This window comes from Anas platyrhynchos, chromosome 2 (genome assembly GCF_047663525.1).
Source record: "Anas platyrhynchos isolate ZD024472 breed Pekin duck chromosome 2, IASCAAS_PekinDuck_T2T, whole genome shotgun sequence".
NCBI classification, from domain to species: Eukaryota; Metazoa; Chordata; class Aves; order Anseriformes; family Anatidae; genus Anas; species Anas platyrhynchos.
In genome coordinates this window covers 36,627,049-36,638,307 of record NC_092588.1, presented here as the reverse complement: position 1 = coordinate 36,638,307, position 11,259 = coordinate 36,627,049, and positions in this window count along the sequence as shown.

Below are 11,259 nucleotides of genomic sequence, written 5' to 3'. Positions count from 1 at the left end.
GATATCACATTTTGTATTTCACCTCCATGTCACCTTTGTGTATTTTGATGTAATGCAGCAGAATGACTGCTACTATTTAATTAAACAGGAATCTGGATTAACTCCAGCTGTGGGCTGTGTAATCAGGGCTTGTGAATGTGTTCAAAAAGGGGTGTTTTCCCTTGCTCATATTTCATTCCTGCATGGAAATCTGCTCTCACTCAAACCTGTCTACATGCTGCAGTAAATGATTTTCCCTGCCTTCTGAATCACACACTGAAGTATCCCCCTGCACACTATACTTCTATGGGAACACAAAGTCACAAACAGCTTGGCTTGTCTGTTTACATTAAATAATATTTAATGAGGGGATTTGCTTGTTGGTGTATAAATATACTATTTAATCAAGTTTATATTGTAATTATTATAATAGCTGTTATACTGTTTTGTCATTCTCTCTGGATGACAACAGTTTGATTATTTGGTGCCCATTGTATAAATACAGCTCAATGCTCAGAAGTGGTATTACCTTTTCTTAAAAAGGCATATCACCGTCATGAACCACAGGCATATTTTCAGTTCTCTCTTACTACTCCTCAAGGTACATATGTATATATGATAAACACAGTAAGAAAATGTGGCTGTAGTGGCAAATCTATATTTTTTCCTAATAAAGGAAAGGGATTGCAGACTTATGTGTATGTTTTAGAGAGTCTAGACCACTCGTAAATGTTGGTGAGTTCTCCAAGTTGAATGTTAGTGTGTAAGAGTTTAAATGTGTGTGCAAATTCCTGAACTGACAGTCATGAGAATTTGTGTTCATATTTGGTGGTTTTGAATAATCTTTCTGAGTATGCGTTTTGCCCCGTAGATGTCATATTAGAGTATTTCTTGGCCAACAGAAAAGACAATTATCAAGTAGATGTTATTCGTTGTTCATTCCCAGAGACTGGACATCTTTTTGCAGTAATTTGATATAGAAAGTTTTCTTAATCTGTCAACAGATTCAGACTACAGATGATAATGAAAACTAAATCAGAGTTTGTCATACATGAAAGACTGAAACCCTGAAACCTTTTTTTTTTTTTTTTTTTTTTAAATTCCATACCTTGCTTGAAGGTTACAGGTGGTAAATTCAAAGCAGTTTGGCCTCTGAGCAAAATTAGATTTGCTAGCCAAATACTACCTGCCAAAGCAAACTATAAATAAATTGTACTCAATTTTCATCATAACAGAGCCATTTTCTTTCCTTTTTTTTTATTTCTATTATTTTCTTTCTTCCAATCCATGACAGTGAAAGAACTTTTAAGTGAAATTCTGGAAAATATATCCAAATATTTGGGGCTTTTCAGTAAATTTCTTTAGGGACATTGTAAATTGCAATTTTGATCACTACAGACTCCCTGAGTTAGAGAGTTATATAGTTGCATGTGGCAGGATGTTTCTTTGTATTGCTCTTTCCCATTCTTTGCCTCTAGCAGAAAAATAAATAAATAAATAAATCAGATCTCACTTTCCTTCAGTTCCTATTTTAAAATAAAAACAAACCAAAAAAAATGAACAAGCAATTTTTTTTAATTATTCTATTTTTTAATTTTTTTTTTACTTCTGGAAAAATTTTAATTCATTTCCTGCAGGTGTTTGTCACCGGTCTTCCATTTACCCTTCACGCTGGTCTTTACAAAGCACCTACTCATAATAGTACCATCTCCATCATGTTTCTGGTCAGGACAGTGGGTTTATGAGAAAGTTTGATCTTCAGTTCTAGAATCTGCCCTAGTGACATCCTAATTAAGTTGCCAGTAAAGAGAAAATTAGAAAATCACAGCAGTTTGAAGCTTAACCTTCAAGGAAGCTTGAATGGATATGAGTAATGTTATTTCTGAAAGACTGTGTGAGTGCAGTTGCAAATGCTAATATGAAGTGATGCATGTTCATTAGAACATCTTTCCAGACTGTTAAGTAGAACAAGTCATGGTGTAAGTGTGCGATTAAGTGCTTCAGAATCAGAGAGATTCTCTTATTCTTGAAGGAAATAATGGTGATGAAGGCAGTTTAACTGAAATACTATGGTCAGAAGTACTCTCTACACTTTATTTCTCTCAGCAATCCAGGTCGTGGTCAGGCCATACCCACATCATTTCACTGTTATTGACTCTCACACAGCCATAAACAGCCAGACAAGTTTCTGGTTTTTTTTTGAAGCAAACTCAGATTTATGATTACATTTCTATCCAGTTTCTCATTCTTGGAGAGTTATTTGTCTCAGATTTTATATCATGTACATAATTCTGATATTTAACTGCATATATATGAGCTGTGGCAACTACATATATGCCTAGATAAATTCTACTCTTTTGGAGATGAGAACATCAAAAGAGGTGGAAACCTGTCCATCCACATTTTTCTGTATTTTCTTTCTTCTGAGTGAAAACAGGAATAACATCATCCTGCTCTGTGCCAAATTACTTCAGTGCTGATTTTCACCTTTAACATCAATCCCGATTTTTGTTTCCACCTAAAACGACTCCACCTCTATCTTCAACACTGCTGTGCTTTTTCAACCACAAAGATAGAGCAAGTCAGCCAGGCAATCCCACGACAAACTCCACTAAGGACTTCACAGTTAACAAAACAATGAATGAAACATCATTCTGCCATGCAGAACAGCTTTCTGCTGTCTTCTGCCGCCTTTTCTTTTTTTTTTCCCCAAGTGGAAAAGCAACTTCAAAAACAAGGTGCTGTCATTTTAGCAAAGGAGAATTAGGACTGTGAAAGGATGAAGTGTCCTTGCACAGAAAGACTGCAGCTAAAATTGTATCAATATTCCTGTTATAAACTGATAAACACAGAGCTCAGTGAGGTCAAGTTGTACATGCTTGAGCTGACATGCCAATCTGCCAGCAGTCATATGGTTCTCATATGGCGACACGCCACAGATGCCAGGAAAATGTGAGAAGTTTCTGGCTCATTTCATTTCACTCTCCTGAATGCCATGTTTGCCTGCATGCACACACACACTCACATAGACAGAGAAAGTAGATTTTCTATTTTAAATAGAGCTGTTACAGCCTGTGTACTCCCATTTTCTTAAAGGGTTTGTAATACTTCACCCAAACTGATTCCTGAGACTTCATAGCAAGGCTTGCCTTGGAAATGAGATCAGGGTGGGTTTTTTTTGTTGTTGTTTTGTTTTGTTTTTCTGTTATTTTTTCTTTTTTTTTTTTTCTTCTTTTTTCTTACAAGACTTCAAAACACTCCCCTAGACATTTTTAAATGACATCAAAAGACAGAATTAGAAAAAGAGACAGACAAGATAACAACACATCATATGTGGATGCATTCTACACTTTTATAATATATATTTAGGGAAGAGAATCTTAAAAGTTTCAGTTGCCTCCAAATGAGACTTCCAAACCTCTAGTGACATTAAAGCAGCTCTTTTATTAATGCTTGAACAGTGGCAAGTATTTATTTTTTTTTGGTGCTGTTTCTTCAATGTGCATTTTTTTAACAAGAATACAAAAGTCTCTGTCGCATGGACTGACATGATACTACATTAGCAACTGTCTATATTCATATTTGGTAAACAGACCACAATTATTCATTGAGTGTATAATGCACAATTTACAAATTGTTGAAATATGTATTTCCACATTAGACCATCTTTCGAGCTTTTACAGTCTTTTGTGTCAGGTTCAATTGTCTTCAAGATGTACTGTTTTCCTTTTCCTTCTTTTTAAGTGTTACTAAAGGGAAAAGGCTAAGAAAAATATAACTATAATCATGCAACGTTTTTAATTAAATTACTTTCTTCTGCAAATGCAGAGTACACTTCACCCTTGCCCAACCAAGTCAAGCTACTATGATTTTAAATGACCTTATTTCATTAATACAAAAACATAAATTGCAATTAGGCTTAATGTATGGAAAAGCAAAAATACATAACGTATGTATTGTCTGCATACGTACACACATACAGCTATACAAATGGTGAATTCTCCATGCAGAGCCCTGTTCATTTCAATGAATTCAGTTATGACAACTTACCTGCCTTTGACAAGAAACATATCTCTTCAAGAACTGATGGTAATCTTAACAATGCCAAATTTCTGGGCAGCCACAAAGACTTTTTAGTTTATATGGAAATTATTTATTCTTTTCTAGTCTTAGGTTCACCTCCCTGGCATCATGCTTACCCTAAGTTCCTCAACAAATGAGGAAGAGGCATCAACTTTCTTGTGCATAAAAACACTAAGTTTGGGGGGTTTTAGCCCCTAAATCTACAAGATTAACAACACCAAAAAAAGCAGAGAAAATTCTCTATATTTTAAATTATAAATCCCAAAATGTCAAGAAAGTCAGCACAGACGTTAAGGCAACAGCCTATAAGTGAGAAAAAACAGGCTTGGTTCCTTGCTCTGCCAAAACTTTTGTGCGTGGTTCCAGTTCCTTAGGCTGTAATTATGATACTGTCCACTTCCTCAAACTCATTCGTGCTTAACATTTGAGCTCTAAATATGGGGAACCAGAATTACTTCTAATCTTGTGTGTTGACATGCATCCTGATGCTGGGGAAATGCCCACACTGTCCTCTAAAACACCCTAAGTTTAATGGAAAGTGAGTGCAGATGCCAGAGAAAAGAGAGGGGGGCTTTGATGTGGTTCAACATCTTGTCAACAGAGATATTGGGTCCTCAGGGCATACCTCACAGAGATGCTCAGACAAAAGACAAAGAAGCCATGACATTAAGAGTCTTAACATGACCCTTATTAAATATATGAAACAAATACTGATTGAATTAAAACTAAACCAAATAATTTCTTGACTTGAAAAGGGAGCTTTGGTGGAACATACTCCAATGATCAACAGTCAATGAGTTGAAACTGTGCCCTGACAGCCAAAAAGGCCAACTGAATCCTGCATGCACAGTATAAGAAGGACATAAAACAAATAGAGAGTGCCCAAAGGATGACTACAAAGACAGTGAAGGGTCTAGAGGACAAAACATATGGGGAGCGCATGAAGTCATCAGGTTTGTTCAGCCCAGAGCAGAGCAGGCTGAGGGGAGGCCTCATGGCAGCCTGCAGCTCAAGCACAAGGGGAGCGGAGGGACAGGCGCTGAGCTCTGCTCTCTGGGGACAGCAACAGGACCCGAGGAAATGGCATGGAGCTGGGACAGGGGAGGGGCAGGCTGGAGGTTAGGGAAAGGTTCTGCACGCAGGGTGTGTTCGGGCACTGGGACAGGCTCCCCCAGGGAAGTAATCACAGCGCCGAGCCTGCTGGAGTTCAAGAAGCATTTGGACAATGCTCTCAGACACATGGTCTGTTTTTTGGGTGGTCCTGTGTGGAGTCAGGAGCTGGACCCAATGATTCTTGTGGGTCCCTTCTAACTCAGGATGGTTTATGAGAAATCCCTATTTTCCTTCCCTCAAATTCGGGGATTTCATAATACCTTCAAAGGTCTTTTCAGGCCTTGCTGAGCTCCTCAGACAGCAGCCAAGGTAACTGGGGCAATACAGATTTACAAAAACCTGCCCTCAATGGAAAATTGAACTACTGAACTGAAATATTTTCTCTTGCAATATGTCAATGAAAAAAAAAATATATATATATATGTGAAATGGAGTCCTCAGTATACTCAGAATTTCCTGCTCATCTTGTTCTTGAGTTCAATAACTGAAAAATGTCACAAACTCAGGCATATTTTTTTTAATGAAAACATCTTTTTCTTTGTAGCAATGTATTTTTTTTCTAACTCATTTTTACTCAAGTCATCCTCATTACTGCAACAAGAATAACAAAGAAGCTGAGGAGCAGAACTGCAGCTTGTAAGTTGCTCTCTAAAGCATATACACTTATACAAATGTTTTGGAATAAACTTTTGTAGTTTTACTTGCACAGAAAATAACAATTTGTAAATACCATCCAAATTATCCTGTCCACAACTCGTTGTATCCACAGCTTCTTCTTGGATTTTAGAATATAAGACACAAACCCTGATGCAGTTTCATTTTCCTTTTATCATTAGCCTTCCAGTAAAGATAGATGGAGTCAGTCTGATTTAACACAATGCACTTCCTCGTGAGATTGTATTACTGGGATCAGAACAACAGCACATTCAAACACTGATTTCAGTGTTGCATGCATTGTATATTGTATACGTGCTATCAATACTATGACAACTTCGCAGCAATCAAAACTATTTCTCTGTCCCCAAACATTAGAAGCATTAGAAGATAATTCACATGACAGCAGACATTATACATGTAGTTCTATCTTAATGCTCCTATCATAATTTTTTTAAACTTAATTTGTCAAGTTCATAACTATCACTTGAAACTTGCTGACAAGGAACCTGATAACACATCATATCAAATTCCATTTTACAACTGTTTCCTTGGAAACACAGGCATAAAAATGGGCCATGCACAATGAAATGAAATCAAACAAATTAAAATAAACCTTAAAGAATTCCCACTAATCACAAAACCTTTTCTTTGTTAATATTCATGTAAAAACAGGGATAATGAGTCTTTCAATAAGAGCATCATTAGCACCACAGTGCTATAGTCCCTACTTGTTTTGGCCCTGATCCATAAAAGCACTTTAGCACATATGTAACTTTAAATGTATGAGATATCCAAGTCAACAGAATGAGTCATGTGCTTAAGGTTATTCATGTACTCAAGAACTGCACAAGAGGTGGCTTTGTCTCCAGAGGCTCACTAGTTATTAGCAGGAGAACCTATATACACACTGCAGGCTATACATACATCTGTGGAAGACATGCTCAGGAATGATAGCAATATATGAAATACTCAATATGTTATACGTTATGAATTCTGATTATTTAAAGTCATGAGAAGATAACTGGATAAAGGTAGGAAGACATTAATTTGGAGCGATCTGTTTATATAGGTTTATAAATATTATTTAATGTAAAAATTGCATGCCAGTTAGAAGAATAAAAATGTTTTGTTGTTGTTATTGTTGTTGTTGACCTTTGGGATTTTCTTCCACTACTTTTGAAGTGACTATATAGTCAGATTTCACATCTGACTATTATCATCTGATAAGAGAACTGTGCCAAGATTTACTGCTACCTTTTCCTGCCAGTTAAGATAAGGGATTTTTTAATTGTCAAGCAAACCAAAATTAGTCCTCCTTTTTATTGTAATCATTATGATAAACATGGTTATGTAGATTTTTGTGCTTGGATTTGAGATCCAGTATGTCAGATTTCTATGGTATCAAAATGCAGATATTACACTGGCGAATATATTCTTTCTCCCAGTCAGTTACCACACACTAGACAACATGTTAGTTCTTCCACTAGTTGGTTTAACAAACAAACAAGCAAAACACAGACACAAAAACAAGACAACAATTTTATCATAGATTCTTTTCAGAATATTTTTTTTTCCCCTCCACATTTAGACAAAATGTCATCACTACAGAAGGAATTTCCTTTGAGGAGTTTATTCCATTTCATCCATCACATGGTCACTTCTATCTTTCTTTAATACGTCTAGTACCAACAATGCACAAACCGATAACATAGCTTGGTTACTACATACTATGTTAAATGATTTCAGATCTCAATGTATTTTGCAAAGGAGTTACATATTTCTGGCTCTCCTCTACAGAAAGGAATGTTGATGTGCAAAGAAACTCCTTGCCAGACAGAAGTGGTTATTCCCCACAGATCTGATTTGCACTGAGGTATTTTAATTTCACAGCTTTTTCAAGGATCTCACAGAGTTCAGACTGTAATGGATGTCTTTCCTGACCTATGCATAGTAAAGAATAGACAAAGCTTAAACAAGTTTGTAAAGTGAAAGACATTTTATGTAAAGATGAAAATGGGTCTCAAATACTTTTGAAAATCAAACCACTTTAGTTTAAGTGCTTTAATCTTAGAATACAAGTTTTGAGACAAGGAGAGAAAATTCATAAATTACTTGAATGTCCGCTTCTACTTTTGTCTTTCCCTGACTAGAAAATCCATTTTAAAAGTACTTGATGAACACTTGTGCAACTTTTTTTCCAGAATTTTTGCCTCAGTAGCAGAAAATGTGGAATATTTTAGTCACAGTTTTATACTCCTGAGATTTTATATACAGATATCAAATTGTTGAAATGATACCTGATTTTTTGGTAGCATGTGCCTTGCATTCCAGAGTTCATTCCCAGTCCCAGTGGAGGTTTTTCATGTAACCAAACCAAACCTTCAGACATGTAAAATCATGATAATTAATGTTATTCTTTTTTCTCACTCATTTTTTGCATTGGCAAGTTCATCCTTGTAGATCAGTAAAATGTCCATTGGCCCTGACGGCATTTTCTTACCGTAAGTTAATACATAAGAATCGCAACTAATCATTTCAACTATTTTTTTGCCTGCTATATTTACTTTCACTACAACAACAGCCAGCCTCAGGAAATCTGATTTGCGGAACCTTAGGATACAAGATTGAAGATATATAACTTCCCAAATTCTCTTGAAACGGAGTTAGTTACATCTTATTTTCTTATTCTTGTGTAAGGTGGTATTCAATAACAATTCATACTTTCCCAAATATTTTTACTGCTGTTTTCTTCCCATGGTCTATGGCAAAGATAGTACTTATAAATGAAACACTGAGTGGTTTTTATTAAAGTTATGTTTTAACCAGCTACATATAACATGAAGAAAATCATGAAATACAATTGTTTGTTGTCACTGTTTGCATAAATTCTGAATGGCCAGAAGGGTTGCATAGGAAAGTTATCTTCTCCACTGCTCTTCTCCTCTGCCCACTCACTGTTAAATGCCACTTGAACGCAGTTACAGTGTTTGCTGACTAAACATTTAGAGCAGGATTTTGAAACTCTGATTTAATAAAAGTCAACAGGAATTCTTACCAACTGTAAGGAGGATACTGAGAGCACCTGATTTTATTATTTCTTAGGACCTCTGGTATCCTTTAATTTTATATACACTTTCATTGCCATTCTTGAAGAGCTTGTATGTGCCAAAAGCATGTTACAAGCTTACATCTATAGACCAGCACTATCTACTGTCCTGTCCTTGAAACTGAGCTCTCTACAATTTGCCAGAGGAGCAGCCTGTCTTCTTTTTAACAAAGAGTTTTTCCAAGAGTCAACTTGTACTCACAGTGAATACAGACTGTGCAATATTTCTATTCACACATTTGAGAAATGCCTGAAGTACCTTAAATACTAGTAGGTGGAAACAGCAGGCAAACTGAAGATTTAACTCATGGTTTTAGTTTGTGCCTGCAGTTGTTAAAATAGAGATACATGTTTTAAATGTTCACTGAAGTATTTTAATTAACCCCAGACAAATACAGGATTTGATGTAGACCTGCCATCTCCTGCTGGGGACCACAGTTTCTCTCCTGGCATTATGGCTTTCATTCTCTTTCTAGCTATTTTCAAATGCTAGTGACTACAGACTGTAGAGTTATCCCACCCAGTTGTGCCAAATCAGACAAATGGACACTGTCAGGATACTCAAAGTGATGTTAATAACAACATGCAGTGTTCAATGGGTCTTTGTAAAACCTGCAAGGGCTTTTTGCCCTGAGAGGAAAACAGTCAAGGTCCTTAGAGCTCCTGTTGCAGACTAGTTTACTGAGATTTCTGTGGCCTCTCTTTTCCTTCCCTTGTTTCATCCTCTCCAGTTGAACCCATCAGATTTGGGAATCAAGAGTGTGTAACATTTGCCACCTGTGTGGTAGGTGTCTTTCACCTCCTGTTCCTGAAAATAACTTGTCTCCCAACTTATCTTTAAATTGTGCAGGGGGGATGATGTGGATGCCCAAAATTCACAGGAGAATCTACAGTGTTGGAGAAAGGAGTACAGATGATCAAAGAAGGATATGAAAGAGAGCCACAGTCCCTGACTGAGATCATCAGGAATCTCATAATGAAAAATGTAGCTTATATCAAATGAAAGCACTGGAATTATCTTTTTCTTCTTCTCCCCCTCCCCCCCCTTCCTTTTTTTTTTTTTTTTTTTTAAATTTAAATAAATACTCTCCTTCATACCTCTTTTATTACATAATCCCTTTACCACCCAACCCCACCCTTTTTTTTCCTGTCCCAGCTTAAAGGGAATGATGCACGGTACCTGCCTAAGTCAAAATTCCCTGAATCACCAAAGAAACAAAGTATTAAAATTAAATCTCCCCAAAGACTGTTGATTTCTAATTTTATGTACAGAGAGGAGGGGTGGAGGGGAAGGTTTTGCTTTTCCCTTAATTCTGCCATATCGTCTGATTCACAGCCGGAGACAAACTGAAATGGCCATCTGGTTGATGTGCATACAAAAGGAGTGGTTTGCCAGACAAAGAAAGTACCTTTTATCATACAAAGCAATGCATCTCCTCTTATCAGATCTCCATTCTTTTGCCTCTGGTGGAACTGCAAGTAGGTAGGAGCAGACTCTACCTACCACCCAGATGTAGCAGCTGCTGTCAAAATATTAATGCAAGTACCTAATGGTCTGAGGGCTCTGGTACATTTATAACACGAATTATATCACCATTGTCATGAATATATTCAGCTCCCAGTTTCTGATTTTAGATAGACCATTCTGAGTTCACTGATTGTCTCCCACCACAGGAGCAATTACAAGATTTTATGTTCAAAGAATCGTATACAAACAATTAGAAAACAGGCTGAAGCCACTGTGAAAATGGACCTTTACAAATGGGGGTATGGTTACAATGGTTATGGCATAACATGTGAGCATTTTGTGGCTATTTAATACCACCCACAAATCTCTCTCTCTGTCTTTTGTGATGTTAATTCTGTGTCCCCATGCACAAAATAAAAAGAGCATACAAAACATCCCCTTTTTGATTGTATCAACTTTTGAAGTCTTAATCCAGATACCCAAATACTTTAAATTGCTACTCCATATTAGCTTGTTTTCCTGTATATCTTAGATTTTACTGCTGATCCCAGCACACCCACTGTTCAGACAATGCAAAATGTCCCCAAAATTTTAAAAGAAAAGTTCACAGTAGAACGCTAAGATTATCATTCCTGTTTCCTGATAATAACTGGTCAGAGTAACATGAGAAATTCATGTTAGTTTGCATGCACAAGGTATCTGTTATGTTGATGTATTTTGTTTTTCCTCTCTATGAGGTACTTTTGGTAGCTAAAAGACATTCTTATGTATGAAGCACTGGCATTGTTGTTTGAAATCCATCCTTTATTTCAATTTTCTCATCCTCTATTCTCCATTGAAACCTCCTGCTCTT